The sequence below is a fragment of the Macaca fascicularis genome, chromosome 1 (genome assembly GCF_037993035.2).
Source record: "Macaca fascicularis isolate 582-1 chromosome 1, T2T-MFA8v1.1".
NCBI lineage: Eukaryota > Metazoa > Chordata > Mammalia > Primates > Cercopithecidae > Macaca > Macaca fascicularis.
The window spans coordinates 188,237,958-188,252,704 of NC_088375.1; the positions used below are offsets into that span (position 1 = coordinate 188,237,958).

The window sequence follows — 14,747 nt, forward strand, 5'->3', positions numbered from 1 at the left end:
CTGCCTGTGAAGAGGCACTGCTGCCAGTATCTGGGAAAAGGGGAAGAACTTGGGGGACTGCTGTCCTTTGGGCAGCAGGGTCCCTCTGGTCTGAACCGCAAGCCTCAGCCCTCTACCTGGTCTCCTCAGGTAACCCTCCGCACACAACTTGGGCCAGGTTGATGGGAGGGAAGCCAGAGGCTGCCCACAGTGGGGTTTGGAGGAATCGGGGGACATGGTCGATGTGGAGGCCTGAGTCTGCATGGGTAATGAGACCAGGGACTGGCTTGTCAATAGCATTTAAGTACTTTTCTCCCATTTTCAGGCCAGACTGAATTATTTATTCGTTTCTAGTCAATCGCTGGTAATGTCATTAGCATTTGTCCATCAAAGGTAGGGAACAGAGTGGGAGTGGTCCCCCTCCACTGACCCCACATCCCAAACTGACGCTCAAAGGTCAATCCATCCCCTTCCCTGGCCCTGCTCTCAAGTTACCCTGGGACCAGCAGTTTTCGGAGGCCCTGCATGCAGGAAGGCCTCCATTCCCACAGAGCTTCAAGCCTGATGGCACCGAGGAGCCAGCTATTCTCCAACGCTCTCTCCTGTTGTTCTCCAACCGCCCTCCCATTATTAACACAGAGACCACATTCCCCCCACATGCAGGCATCACGCTGGCTGCCCGCTTGGAGAGCCAGCCAAGGCTGGCAAGCGAAGACCCAGCTGATGGTGGGACCAAGGACCCAGTAGAGCAGGCAGCTTGGGTTGGCGCCGGCCTCTTCTCTTGGCCTAGAGGCCACCCTGCACCCTCAGACTCAGCTCTCAGTATAGAGTCCTTCCTCCCTGCTCAGAGCAGGTTCCCAAGTCAGACTTCTGCCTCTCCTCTCAGGCCAGACTCGTGGGGAGTTGGAGGGAGGCGTGATTTGTTTCCAGTCTTAGATGAAGCTCTCAGGCCAGGGTTCTTTCTCATTCCTTAATCAGCTCCCCAGACAGAATCTGCCTCCCCCTTGAGGCCAGGATCCCAGACTGGCTCTCCAGGGCAGGACCTCTCTCCCCGCTCAGCCCATGGGGCTGCTACCTATACCACTAAAACTAAAGGAGCCCCTAGGAGGATTAATCGTCAGGGAAGGGACTGCTGGTCCTCACCTGACATCCAGGTCAGGAGATCCTAATCCAGACCCTTCCCTGATCAATCTAATCTTCTATCCTCGAACCTGGGACTTCAGAAAGTGAAAGGTGAGATTTCTTGCAGAGATCGGGAAGGGAGTGTGCAGTGGGGTCTTTGGAAATGTTCTGGGGAACAATGGCCTGGTGAGGCAGTAGGGACACTGCACTGGCCAGAGGGACAGGTTGAACTGGGCTACCCTTGCAACAGTGGCCTCGGCCCCTCTCACATCCCATTCTGCTGCTGGGATGGCCTTTCAGAGATGTCCCAGATTGAAGTGGGGAGGCCAGACTCCCACACTAACCAGTCACCTGTGGACTTCCCCCAACAAAGGGACACAACCTTGTGTGAGGCCAGCTGAGGACACTTCCCCAGGAAGGAACTCGACCGTGAGGCCACAGCGGCCAACACTCCCAGCACTGCAAGAATATCTCGGCCCTCGAGGGCAATCTGGGCAGCACCACAGCATCCACTGCAGACTTTCTGGGCAGAGGGATGAATGGGCCCTAGCGATGGCTTGGTTCATGGAGAAGTAGGTGGTAATGAAGGTTGGTGGACATGGCTAGATGGGGCAGTTTTGGCAGACACAGCAGGATGAGAAGTTTTGAGGTTATGTGGAGGGCTGGGGCTCTGTGGAGGACAAGGCAGAGCAGGATGGTTTGGAGGGACATGAGACAAAAAGTTTGGAGGACAGAGGGAGTGGATGGGTATTCATGCTGCTCCTGTTGGGCCTGGGCAGCCCAAGTGGATGGGAAGAAGCCCCCCTCAGCATGACAGCTCCTCAGTCGTTAAGCAGGATTAGCCTCCTCTTCCTCAGAAGGAGGGGCTCCACTCCTGCATCAGCCACCAGCTCTGGCCCTAATCCCCCTCGCTTTCTAATCCACCCACGACTTTCTTAGGCATTAGCGTTGGGCTCTCAGCTCCCTAAGCCCCACCCTGAAGATGGGAGCCAGGCTCTGAAGGGAATTAGGCCAGCCTCAGAGGATGGCTTGCCAAGCAACTGGAGGGAAGCTGAGAGCACCACCCACCCTTCAGCCTTTCCTCCTCTGGGGCTCACCCCCACCCCCAACCAGGGACCAGGGTGTCAGAGGGATCCCTACCAGCTCCCTGCTAGGATCAGGTGAGGACAGGGCAGAGGGGGCTGAAGAGGAAGAGGCTCCCCACCCCTCAGGTCGATGCTGAATCTAGAGGGGATGCTAAGCAAGGATACAAGGGTAACCCATAGCTTGGCAAAGGCAGACAGAGTGGAGCTCAGGAGACTGTGCCAAGAGAGAAACCAGAAGGCAAACTGAGGTCAGATTTTGTAGAGCCTTGAATGCCAGCTGAGGGGGTTGGCTCTCCCCTGGGGATGCTGAGGAGTCATGGTGGGATTCAGAGCAGTTGGTCTGGTGCCTGTGAAGCCTGGCTGGGGTGGGCTGCAAAGGAGGAAGGGCAAAGGAGTGGGTGGCACTCTCCACCTCCCTCCAGTTGTCTGGCAAGCCGTCCTCTGAGGCAGGCAGAGGCTGGGGTGAGGCTCTTGCTGTGATGTCAGCAACAGGCAATGGGACCCCGAGAGAACACCCAGCACCGGCTCCCAGGCAGCCAAGAAGCACAACGCCCTGTGTGGCAGCAGGGACAGGTGCAGCCTGAGTCTGGAGGGTGGGGGCTCCACATGCACCTGTGAGGGAGCAGAGCTGGGGGCACCCAGGGAGAGGTAAGGTAGGGCAACAGCCCATTACCTCTCGGCAGCTGCCCTCCAGAGCCTCATAATCGTCTATTATTCCAACTACTGACAACAGGCAGCAAGAGCCTGGCTGCAGTACGGGACGGGACGGGAAGGAGTGGCCTGGGAGGCAGGACCTTCCCCTGCCCAAGACACCCCTTCCCAGAGTTGGGAGACCCATCAGCCCCACTCCAGGCCCTGAGAGTGGCCAAGAGCTTCTTTCCTATTAGAAGGGTCCAGGCATGGAGCTGAGAAGGCAGGGAGGGTGCCAGTCTAGAGGTGTCCAGGTCCCAAGCACCAGGAACGGCCTGTGGTCTGTTCATGAGCTGCTTCCTGGGAAAATCTAGCATCTTTCTCTCCCCTTCAGACCCATCCCTTCCTACCCCCACCGCCCAGGCTAAGTTGTCTGCAGATATTGCGGGGGTGGTTATTAGTATTCATAACCCAAAAACTTACTAAAATTCTCCTTATCCTAACCCTTGGCCTGGGCAGCTGTTGTTCACCCATTTTTTACAGATGAGATAAACGAACTTCAAAGGGAAGTCACTTTTTCTAGACCCACACAGCTGGTGACGACACTGAAACCAGGGAGGCAGAGAAGGAAGGACAATCGTGTACAATCCAGGAAGGCAGAGTAATACAGTGGTTACAAGTGTGACTGTCGGAGTCTGATGGATTGGGGTTCAAGTCTGCACTCCGCCTGCCTCTTTCTAGCCGGGCAACCTCCCTGAGCCCCAAGTTTCTCGTTCATGAGTGAGTTAATCATGCCAACTCACAGGACCCCTACAGCACGGGCCTTATAGGAGAATAGACACACTGTGATCCAGTGGGATCTCTGGGGGGATGGTGGCTGTTGTCACTGCCCAAGACCACTGAGTGGACAGGCAGAGAAGCAGGGCCTGGTTCCCAGCTCTGTCTGCTTCCAAAGCCCTCAGATGCACCTTCCAGAGGTGGTGGTAGGCAGCTGGGGTCCCCAGACTCTGTGAGGGGTTGGGCAGTAGGGCAGATGAGTCAGGGTATTGAGCGGGTGGTGGGATGCTAAGAGGCTGAGAGGTTCATCATGGCAGGTCCGTTAGGCCATCCCAGCAGAGCCCTCTCATTGGGCCTCGCTAATGAGCCTCCACTGGATTATCCGCTCCCACCTCCGCTCCGTTTACTCTGTCAAATTGAGTTTGCATTTTAAATGGGAATTTGACAAGACGGGCAATTTGTCTGCTGACGAGGTTAATGGGTGTTAGCCCTGCGGACTAGGGAGGGAGAACCCATGTCCCTGCACAGTCTGGCCTCTGCTCAGATCAGTGACCCCAGCTGCTGCTCCTCTTCACTCTGCAGCCACTCTGGGCCTCCGTGTATCCAGAGGCTGTCCCTGTTTCTAGCTCACCTCCTCCAGGCAGCCTTCCCAAAAGCACCCTGACCTGGGCCACCTCAATTAGTCAGGCTGGGTGATGTCCCCTCCACCTGAATGCAGATAGGATTCCTGAGGGGTGGGCCATGTCACCCCCTCTCAGAGGAGGGGCCTCCTCTCTCAGCCCAGGCTTCTAGGGCAGAGCCAGATTTTCCCTCAGAGTTGGGTTCCCAAGGGCTGGGGTGTCTTCCCTCCTGCTTCCCCCTACTCCCCACTCCCATATGGAATTTGGAATGGAGCCAGCAGAGCTGATGTTGCCACATCCTGAGTTTCAGTGCTGGGATGCGGACTGGTTGGCAAGAAAAGGTTTTGAATCCATCACCTCCAAGCCAGCGCCTTTGTGGAGCAACTCCCAATGTTGGGGCTAACAGGAGAGCTGGGGAACGACCTGAGACGTCCTGATGAGGCCCGAGTTGACCTCTTCCACATGGGTTCCTTCCCAAGATCCTCTCCCTCAAAAATGAGCAAGAATCCAGAACCCAGGGGCTGGACCAGGCCAGGATGGGTTGGGGCTATAGAAGAAGAAGCCTTGCCCTCCCCCTCCTCCCGGGCGCCCAGCGCCCTTCCCCACCCCGGCTAATGTGCCACAATTACCTCCTAAGTGCCCAAACAAATGTGGCTGCTGGGGAAAGTGACACGGGCTCCAGGTGATGGATTCGTGCCATCGGGGAGCCGGGCGGAGCGGGCTCCGAAAGGGGGGGCAACACTAATATTGTATCAGCGTCGGCGCCGGCGCCACGAGCCGGTGATGAATATGTGTCACTTTACACGGCGCACACTCGGGGGCCTGGCTGCGCAGGCATGGAAAATAGAGTGTCTGGGATTAATGATATTGAAAATGATAGAGAGCAGATTGGAAATGGCTTCGCCCGCCCGACCCGCAGAGATGGAAACGTACCTCACAGCTATCTGCCCAGGCCTGGCCCCCCACCTGCCCCCCTTCACCTTCCACAAGCTGCAGAGGCCCACAATGAGGACCCTGAGTCTTGATCCTGCCAGGGGCTCCTCAGGGTGGCACACATTGGGGTGGGTACACCTGTGAGCAGAGACACAGAAAACAAGAAAACCTCAGCCCCAATTCACCTTTGACCTTGGTCCCAGATGAGCCTGACCCCAGTCACCCAATGAACCTTGGCCTTGTCCACAGACCAAGCCCTGACCCCAGTTCCAGCCGAGCCCTGCCTCTGGCCACAGAGTGAGTCTGCAGAAGCTTGAGTCTCTCACAAGACCATGAGGGCAGAGGTAGGGGAGAGGGGTCAAGGGTGGGGGTGGGTGGTTGTAGAGGTGAGGCTGGAGAACAGGGACCCCTGAGTGTAATGCACCCCACTGCCAGAGGGGAGGTCGAAGCCCAGTCTGTTACTCCATGGTGTGGATGCCCCAGCAAGCAAGCAGGTGAACAGGTGTCTTCTCCATTGATGTCATTCTAAGTGTCTATGTTGAGTTACATGACTGTGTCTGCACACATACGTACATACTTGCAGGTATGTGTACATGTATGTGTGCATCTGCTCACAAATACACCTGTGGGGTTGTGTCTGGCATGTGCAGGAATGTACATAACTGGGTTTGTCACTTTGTGTGCCTTGGTGTGTGTACAGCATCTCTGAGGACTGTATGTGTGTAAGTGTGGCTTGCCTGAGGCCACTCTGTGCATGGAGATGCCTGTGGTGAGCACACATGTGTGTTTTTGTGTGTGTGTGTCTAAATGTTTACCCATAGATGAAGGGACTCCAGCATGTGGCCATTAGTTAAGAAAAACTCTGTTTTATGAGGCCTGACCCTGGTCATAGGCTAAATTCCCAACATCAGGACAAGATGCCTTTCCCTGTTGGAATAGACACTATCACACTGGAATTTTATCAAATTTCCCAGATGGAAAGAAACCCTGAGACCATCAGTCCAACCTCAACATCCATCCCAACATCAGTCCCCATCCAAACCAAGGTCAGAGGATGCATCTACATCAACATTATTCATTCAGTCAACAAACACTCCTTGAAGGCTCATGACATGGCAGGTGCCATCTCTGGTGAGCAGAACAGACACAGCTCCTGACCTCATGGAGGTACAACCCATCAGAGGAGTCTGACCCTGAGCAAGTACCCAGATGAGGAAACACAATGACTGTGTGCAAAAAGGGCCACAAAACAGGTGTTCAGAAGACTGTGATAGAGATTCATGGGGTGACCTGGCATTTAATCGGGGTCGGCTCCTCTGTGCAGTGACATTTGAGCTGAGGAATGAGGAGCCAGCTCTGTGGAAAAAGGGGAACAGAAAGAGCACTGGACATATTCCTGGTCTTGTCAGGAGACAGAGGTGGGCAGAGAGACAGGAGGAGAGGCTGGGGCCAGCAGGGGCTTCGATTTTGTTCACCATGGGAGGTAGAGCCACTGGAGGGGTTAAGCAAGAGAGTGTCATAATCATATTTGCATTGTGTTGTTTTTATTTATTTATTTAGAGATGGGGTCTTTCTCTGTCACCCAGGCTGGAGTGCAGTGGCTATTCACAGGTGCGATCATAGTTCACTGCAGCCTGGAACTCCTGGGCTCAAGCTGACCTTCCTGCCTCAGGAAGATCACTCTGTTGGGTGGAGGAACACTTGGAGGTATTGATGACAGAAGCTGGTAAACCTTTCTGAAAGTTCTGGTATCCACACCAGGCCCAGGTCCATACCTCCCAGCAATAGCAGCAGCGTGCACACATCACAGCCATCACTAATACCACCAGCTGGTGCTTCCCAGCCGCATCTCGAGGGCCTGGGGTTCCCTGTCCACTTTCTCTCAGTCCTGCTACTTTACTCCTGGCTGGGAGAGTGACCCTTCCTCAGCTCCACTCTCTGTCCCATGGGGTTGCCTGGAAATGCTCTCTCCCCAGACCACCTGGATCTTCCCAGCTCTACTATCATCCAAAGAACCAGACCTGCAAAAGCTAGGAGTTCCTATGAAGATAGGAGAGAAGAAGGGAGCTTCAAACTGGTGGTGAGAAGCCCTGGTCTGAGCAGAGAACCGCTTATGCCCAGAGTCAATTTCTGGAGAAAGAGGCACAACTCCCAGGGCAGCCCCACCCCCAGCTGTAGGAACTCTGAACACACCTGTCAGTGTCCCCACAGGGTCCTATTGCACTGCACAGCAGAGAGCCGACCTCCTGAAAAGAGAAAATACCAGCAGAGGGCTGGCACAAGGGTAGCGCATGGGAAATGTGAGTGGAGGGGAAGGACAGAGTCCCATACTGGGTGCAGGCAGAGCTGGGTGACCTGACTGCACCCCAGGCTCAGCACCAGCCCCCAATCCTACCCTGTTGCCTGCAGCCCGGGGCAGGCAGGCTCCCTGTTGGCAGTGACTCTGTGTTTGGAGGAGGATGAGGGGCTGAGCCCTACCCCAGGCTGCCTTCTCCCTCTCTGCTTCCGTCTCTTTCTGCTCGCCTGCTTTCTCTCTCAATCTCTCTTCGTCTCTGCTCCTTTCTCTCCCTCCTTCCCTGCCTCTCTCTCCCTGAGTCATTTGCAGAGCGGAGATGGCCTAGCCCATCTGGGAGCAAGAGCGCGGCCCGGTGACGGAGGCGCAGGTAATAGCCGAGTGGAGGAGAGAGACGTGGAAATTTATGACATTGAAAATGACTGAGAGAGAGTGTGTATGTGAGTGTGGGAGGAGGAGAGGGCAGGAGGGGCGGGAAGGGAGAGGGAGGGAGCTTGCATGTGCTCTCACCGCACTCACGGCCCTACCCCTCCCACCAAGGGAGACCAACCTTGTAGAGAGGAGAGGACAAGGGTGAGCGGGAGGAGGCAGCCAGACCAAAGACAAAGGCAGACAGACAGACAGATGGTAGGACAGGGAGGGCAGGTGGAAGGAGGGGAGGGAGAGGAGCAGGTGAGCCCAGGACACAAAGCAAGGCTGAGAATCACTGTGGAGAGACACCCAGAGTGTCTGGCTTGTCCCTGTCCTGGCCCCCCCACCCCAACAGGAGCTCTGCTCTGAGGGGAGGGTGTCCCCATGGCATATGGTAGCATGGAGGCTGGAGTCTGAGCTGGAGATTTTCTAAAGGAAGAGGCCCAGAGGAGGCCAGGCATGCTCCAGGTTGTACAGCAGGTCAATGACCACATGGGGCCTGAATCCAGAACTTTCTCCCAACTTAGGCTCCATGTCCCACAGGTGCTGGGGTATGGGGAGCCAGGAGGTAGAGGAGCTAGATCTTGTAGCCATCTGTCCTTCCAACAGCTCTTCCCTCTGGACCATGGGAGGCAGGGGAATGGCCAGAATGACCTCTCCATATCCTCTTGTAGTCAGAAGAGAATCTGTTTCCTTGCGGTGCTAAGTCCATAATCCTCTCTTCCATAGCCACCCTCAGACCATCTGGGACTCTGTTGCTGAGGACATGAATAATTAGACATCCTCCAGAGAGCTGATCCCCTCACCTCCACCCATGGCCACCCAGACCCGCAGATGACACTCCGCCCCTCAGCCCCACTCTGCTTCCTCTTGGCTCTCATGCAGCTGAGTCCCCGCCCTGCCCCAGTCACCATCCCTTGCCCTGGGACTCCATTCTTTGTTCAGATACCCTCCCATTCTGGGCCTCAGTTGCCTCATCTGTAAAATGAGAATAACAATACCTTTCTATGCCCATTATCCTGGAGCTGGAGGAGCAAAGACAGGACTCAGAGGGTACACCTCAGTCTCCTCAAGTCTCAGAATTCTTCTTCATTGGAGCATGGTGGTTATCTTAACTCCAGAGGAGTTGTCAGTAGTTGTGGCTGATTTTGTGGGTGATGTCGGCAGAAACAGGACTCCCAGGCATCCCGATAATATACACACTCAGCCATCTCCCAAGGAAGCTGGTGTATCAAGTAGTCAAAAGGTAGAATCCTCCATGCCCAGGTGCAGGAGAAGGTTGAGTCCTAAATATGCGGGGGGCTGTGTCCCAGGCAAACAGCAGCGGAGGTCTGAGCCCGGCCCTAATCCTCTAGCTCGGGCTCTGGCAAGACAGGTGGCTTCCGGCTCTTAGAGACCTTACCCCCTACCCCCAGCAACTTGGGGCCTGACTGAACAGGTGTCCAGGTTTCCCTGACTGGAAAGTAAAAGAGGTTACTCCCCACTCCACATCCCTGCCCACTTCCCCCAACCAGCCTTCAACAGGGCCCCCCCACTTGCCTCTCTTTACCTCCCTCTCCTGCTCCATAGCACTCTGGAAAATGTTCTTTGATTAACCTCTCCCAGCCAAGAGCATTCAAAGAGGCTGTATAGTGCAGTGGTTGAAAGCACCAGCTTTGGGACCAGAAAAGCCCAAAATCACAGCTCTGCCCTTTGCCTGGGTGCACTTGGGCTCATCATTTAATGTCTCTGAGCCTTGTTTCCTCATCCTCATCTGACAAATGGAGCCATAAATGCCCGGGTCTAGGATTGTGTGAAGATCACATGAAGTCATGAATGCAAAGTGACTGGCACAGAGGAGATGCTCAGCAAATGCCAGCTGCCATCTCCCTCCCAACCCCGTACTACATTTAACTGTGTCTTAGTTTTCTGCTGCACTTAGAAGATAAGGATGAGAGCTGAGGGTAGGGAGAGAAGGAAGAGCAGCAGCAGTAGCAGCTTCAGGAGGCTCCTGATCACTTAGAAGAGACAAAGGCTGAGCTACAGTAGGAGAGACTCAGGTTAGCCCTGAGAGGGACTTCCCGTACTGAGACCCTGGAGGAAGCCACATTTCAAAGGCCCCGCGTGTTTAAGTTCAGTCTGTTCCCAGGACCATATCCTCATCCTAGAGGCAGCTCTGAGGAGGCAGCAGCTGCCCTGTCTGGGGAGCAGTGGGGGAGGTGAAGAGTTCACTGGGCTCCGGGGCTGTGGGCTGCAGGCCTCCCACCCAGCCCTGGTGCCCTGGCCTGGCCCATTGTGGCCACATAAAAGGTGACGGATGGTTAATAGGGGAGATAACAGGATTCATAAGGGAAATTTATCGGTCACTCCGGTGGTATAAATATGTTTATAGCGGACCAAGGGGAAATGAAGAAGCCCCAATAAATCACCATGAAGCCACCAGCCACTAATAGGCAAGCAGCAGTGGGAACCCCAGTGTTGGCGATTGCAGACACCCCCTCTGGCTGCCCGCTAATGGCATGGCGGGGCTGGAGACTCATCAAGCTGGACAGATGCCCAACCCACGCCATGGCGGGAACAAGACCCGAGGGGCCACCTCTGCTGGACCTGAGCTGCCCTGCCTGCTGTGCAGCCCCCACTTCCCCCAGTCTGGATTTGGCCAGGCTGGAAGGGCTGCGGGAACAGGGCAGTGGGTATATGAACCAGGTCTAAGAGGCTTCATGGTGCCTAGGTTAAAGAGTCTCTGGAGTCAGAAATGACTTCAAAACTTTATCTGCTGTTTTCCAATCCCTGCCTGTCTTAGAATTTCCTTGTTTGCAAAATGACTTCGCAACCTTAGAAAGCTGTTGTGTAGAGTAGAGAGATAATCCATTATCATAGCGCTTGGTATTTTGTAGCCTCAAAAATGGCACCTCAGCCTCCTGAGTAGCTGGGACCACAGGCATGAACCATCACGCCCAGCTAGTTTTTAACTTTTTTATAGAGACAAAGTCTGTTGCTCCTGAGCTCAAGTGATCCTTCTGCCTTGGCCTTCCAAAGTGCCAGGATTACAGGCATGAGGCACCTTCCCTGGCCATCCCCATTTCATAGATGAGGAACCTGAGGCTCAGAAGTTAAGAAGCTTGCCTGGGATCCCACAGCTAGAAGAGAAAGGCTCTGTTTGATTCCCAAACCTAGAATCTTCTCGTTGCCCCAGTGTAGGCCCCATTCCTTCCTCAAAGTCAGGGGAGGGTTCCCTGAACCTCTTCCCCCAGAAGAGACCTAGGATTTCAGGGGCCATGAAGCATTCAAGTCAAAGCCCCGGGGCTCTGGCAGTGACTTGCTGGTGCTGATGACAGCTCTCCATCTATCCCTTCTCTCCCTGCCCCTGCTACTTCCTGTCCCCCTCTCCCCCAGCAAGGGCTCAACTCAGCTCCTGTGACCTCACCCCAGTACGGTGGTTGCCTAAAGACTTTCATCTGATCTGTATGGGAGGTCCATATCTGGGCTCACTGGCCCTGCCGGCCCTGCCGTCTTTGTCACAGCCTTGTCCAGGCCAACATGTCCTCTAGCTCAGCTTACTCCTTCATTCATTCTTTCAGAAACATTCAAGGACCTTCTTCCAAGGGCACAATACCCAGCAACATGGACAAGGCCTGGCCCTATGGTGAAGTCAGGTCTGGATCATGGAATTGAATGGGGTGTGTTGTCAGGCGTCGTGGGACTAATGCCTGTAATCCCAACACTGGGAGGTTGAGGTGGGAGGATCGCTTGAGGCCAGGAGTTCCAGATCAGGCTGGACAACACAGCAAGACCCATGTCTACAAAAAATTTAAAAAATTAGCAGGGCATGGTGGCATGTGCCTATAGTCCCAGCTACTTGAGAGACAGAGGTGGGAGGATCACTTTAGCCCAGGAGGTTGAGGCAGCAGTGAGCTATGATTGCACTACTGCACTCCAGCCTGGGTGACAGAGTGACACCCTCTCACTAATAATAATAATAATAATAATAAGTGTATTGTGTTGAGGCTAAGGCAGCACAGAGGCTAGGGAGGCCTGGAATCACAGAATGGGTAGGGAGAAGGCAGGAAAAGCATTTCCAGAGGAGGGAACAGCTTGAGCCGGTGGGGAGGAAGCAGGACTTTCTGGTCCCACTGGCGCCGGCTGGTCTCCCGGTTTCTCTCTCAATGCTGAGAGGCTGCGCATCATTTTCTACATAAGCCCCACATCACTTTGTCCCTATCCTCAAGCCCTCCTCCCTTTATTCGTGGTCATGCTGTTCAACCATCATTCTTACCTCCACTCTGGACAAAGCCGCGGCCTCCTCCCCAGTTTCCTGCCAGGACGGCGGGTCCCTCTGCAAACTACGCCCAGCCCAGCGCTGCCTGAGCCCCAGATCTATCCCCAAACCCTCAGTCCAGGGGCCTCCTGCCCAGTGCCACGGTCAGCAGTGCGGAGGGCCTGCGTCCTTACACAAATGCCAAGGGAAGGGGAACAGGGCCTTGGGGGTCTTGAGACCCCACCTCTCCCTGCCTGCTCGGGGGAAGGGAGGGACTGAGCCGCCTTGGCCCCGGTCCGGCCCTCGGCGCATCTCGCTGAATCTCGGTCTCTCCCCGCCTCTCCTTCGTGTCCCAGACTCTCCAGTCCCGGCCTCTCCGGCTCTCTCCCGGTCTCGGGCTCCGTTTCTCCGTCTCTCTCCCTCCCGAGGCCTCCTCCCCAGCCGGGCGGGGTAGATCGCTCCGTAAATAGGCGGATGGCCCGGGGCGCTGCGGGCGCAGACACTCGTTTTTAGAGCCGGTAATTGACTCCTTTCAGTTGATAATTCATGGCTTGCATATGCGCTTTAATGCGGGCGCCCCGGGAGGCGCGGCAGGCGGGGCGGGAGCGGGGCGCGGGCCTGCGCGGCTGCCGGTCCGTCCGTATACGCGGGAGACGTGGGCGCTCCCACCCGGGCTGCCTGCCCAGCGCTCCCGAGGCCGCGCGCGACGGAAGGGGCGTGTGCTGGGTGGGACGCAAAGGCCGAGCGGTCCCTGGGCGGCGCGGGGCCTACTGACTGGTCCTTCAACTGAATGCGGGCGGGGGCATGCGGGCACCCCTTCTACATGCAGCCAAAAGGGAAACTGAGGTTCAGAAAGGGGATAGGTCTTAGGCAGAAATGAGATCAGAATTCAAGACCCTCTTCCCGGAACGTCCTAGTAAGGGCCCTTAGCTTTTCTAGAGCTCATCACCCTGAGAATGCTCCTGTTTCTCAGCTAAATTCCTCCACTGGAGTGACCCACCCTGTTGCTCTCTCACAAGCAGCGCATGAGGCACCGCATGAGGGGCTGGCTCTTCCCCGTGAATTCTGGGCACAGACACCCAGACCTGAACAGGCCCCTCACGCCACAGCGACTGGGGAGCGGGAGCCTGAGTCCCTCCCACCTGCTCCCTCGGTTTCTGAGGGTCTGTATCATCCTTCTGCTGGGCAGACGTTATCTTCAGCCCCGTGTTACAGATGCTTAGAGAAGCCGGAGACTTGCACAATGTCTCAGAGGAAAAAGAGTAAGAACCTGGACCCGTGTGTACCCGGACCAAGCCCTCCATGGTGGAAGGGATAGGAGTGGGAAGGGGAGGAGGAGACATATGGTCCAGGAGGTTCCATATGTACCCACACATGGACCTCAAAGAGGCCCCCATATCAAGACAGCAAATGACATCCACAGTCACAGATGACGGAGTGATTTCAGATGAAGATGGTGCTGGCAGGTAGTTGTCAGGAGTCAGAGGTTAGGGGTCGCACTGAAGCTGGTGCTGGAGGTGGGGAGGAAGGAGGTTGTTGACTCCAAACATCAGCTCAGAAGATACTAGAGAAAGCCCAGGCCGAAAAGAAGTCTGCGCCTAGGATAGGGCTTCCCATTTATTCAGTCCTTCGAGCCGGTATCTGCCACCCCTTTTCCCCAGGCTAATTTCAGCCAAAAGAGAATTCTACCTCCTACATCTTAAAATCTGCAAATATTTAACCTGAAGCCAAAGTGCCTGGCTAATTCCTGCATCCCTCTATCTCTGTCCCTCCACTCCTTAGTTTCCCCCATTAGCGCAATGGAGCTTGAGCAAAGGATCTCACTGGAGACTTCGCAGCGACAGTGGGTCTGAGAGCAGAGGGCAAGGGCTGTCTGGGCCTTGTGAAGCTCAATGGTGCCCCCTGGTGCCCAGAATACCGCAACCAGCAATGGGATGCAGGAAGAAGAGGCAGGAGATCTCCCACCTTTTCCAAGCTACTCAGACCTGGTACAGGGCAGGGAAGACAGGGCACCAGCCCTACTAACCCCATCTGAGGGGAAACTCTGAAGCTCCCTCTCCTGCAGAGATCTCAGACTCTGTGGTAGAGTTGATGTGGGGGGACAGGTGACGTCAGCAACAGCCCTGTCCATCCTGCACCTGGACACCCCAAGTGGTTCCTTCTATGGGAGACAGAGGCAGGGTTGCCCCCTCTGCTGTGCAGTTCCTGGAGTCTTCATCTGAGTTAAATTCTTTTAAGTCAGGCTTTTTTCTGCCTGAAATTTCACATTTGTGTTCAGAGGGGGTACTCAAAAAATGTAGCGTGGATGGATGAATTCCATTCCTTTGCATTGTCTTCAGAAGGTCTGTGCTATTAAGCACAGGGAAAAGTGAGTTCATTAATTTGCATAGTTGGCGGAAGTAGGGCTACAAAGAGGAATGGGATGGGGGAAGGGAGAGATTTGATGGGAGGAGAATCTCAAGAGAGTTCAGATGAGGGGAAAATAATGGGGGGGGGCGGGTTATGTTGGAGAGATCAGGAAAGGCTTTCTGGAGAAAGTGGTATTTGATACAGGGTTTGAAGGACAGAGAAGACAGCAATGGGGTCCAGGTGGAGGGAACAGTCTGAACAGCGACACAGAGCCAGAAGCAGCATAAGGTGGGCTTGTGCTGGTGAGAAGG

General features: G+C 55.2%; 1 protein-coding gene across 1 annotated transcript in view; it reads right to left on the reverse strand.

The window, feature by feature from the left end:
* DMBX1 (diencephalon/mesencephalon homeobox 1) overlaps positions 1-5,285 on the reverse strand; it is a 57,323-nt gene extending 52,038 nt beyond the window's left edge. Inside the window, exon 1 of the mRNA XM_065523263.2 lies at positions 5,194-5,285. The gene's annotated coding sequence lies outside the window, so the exon portion shown is untranslated. The remainder of the gene's footprint in view (positions 1-5,193) is intronic.
* Positions 5,286-14,747: the final 9,462 nt, after the last annotated feature.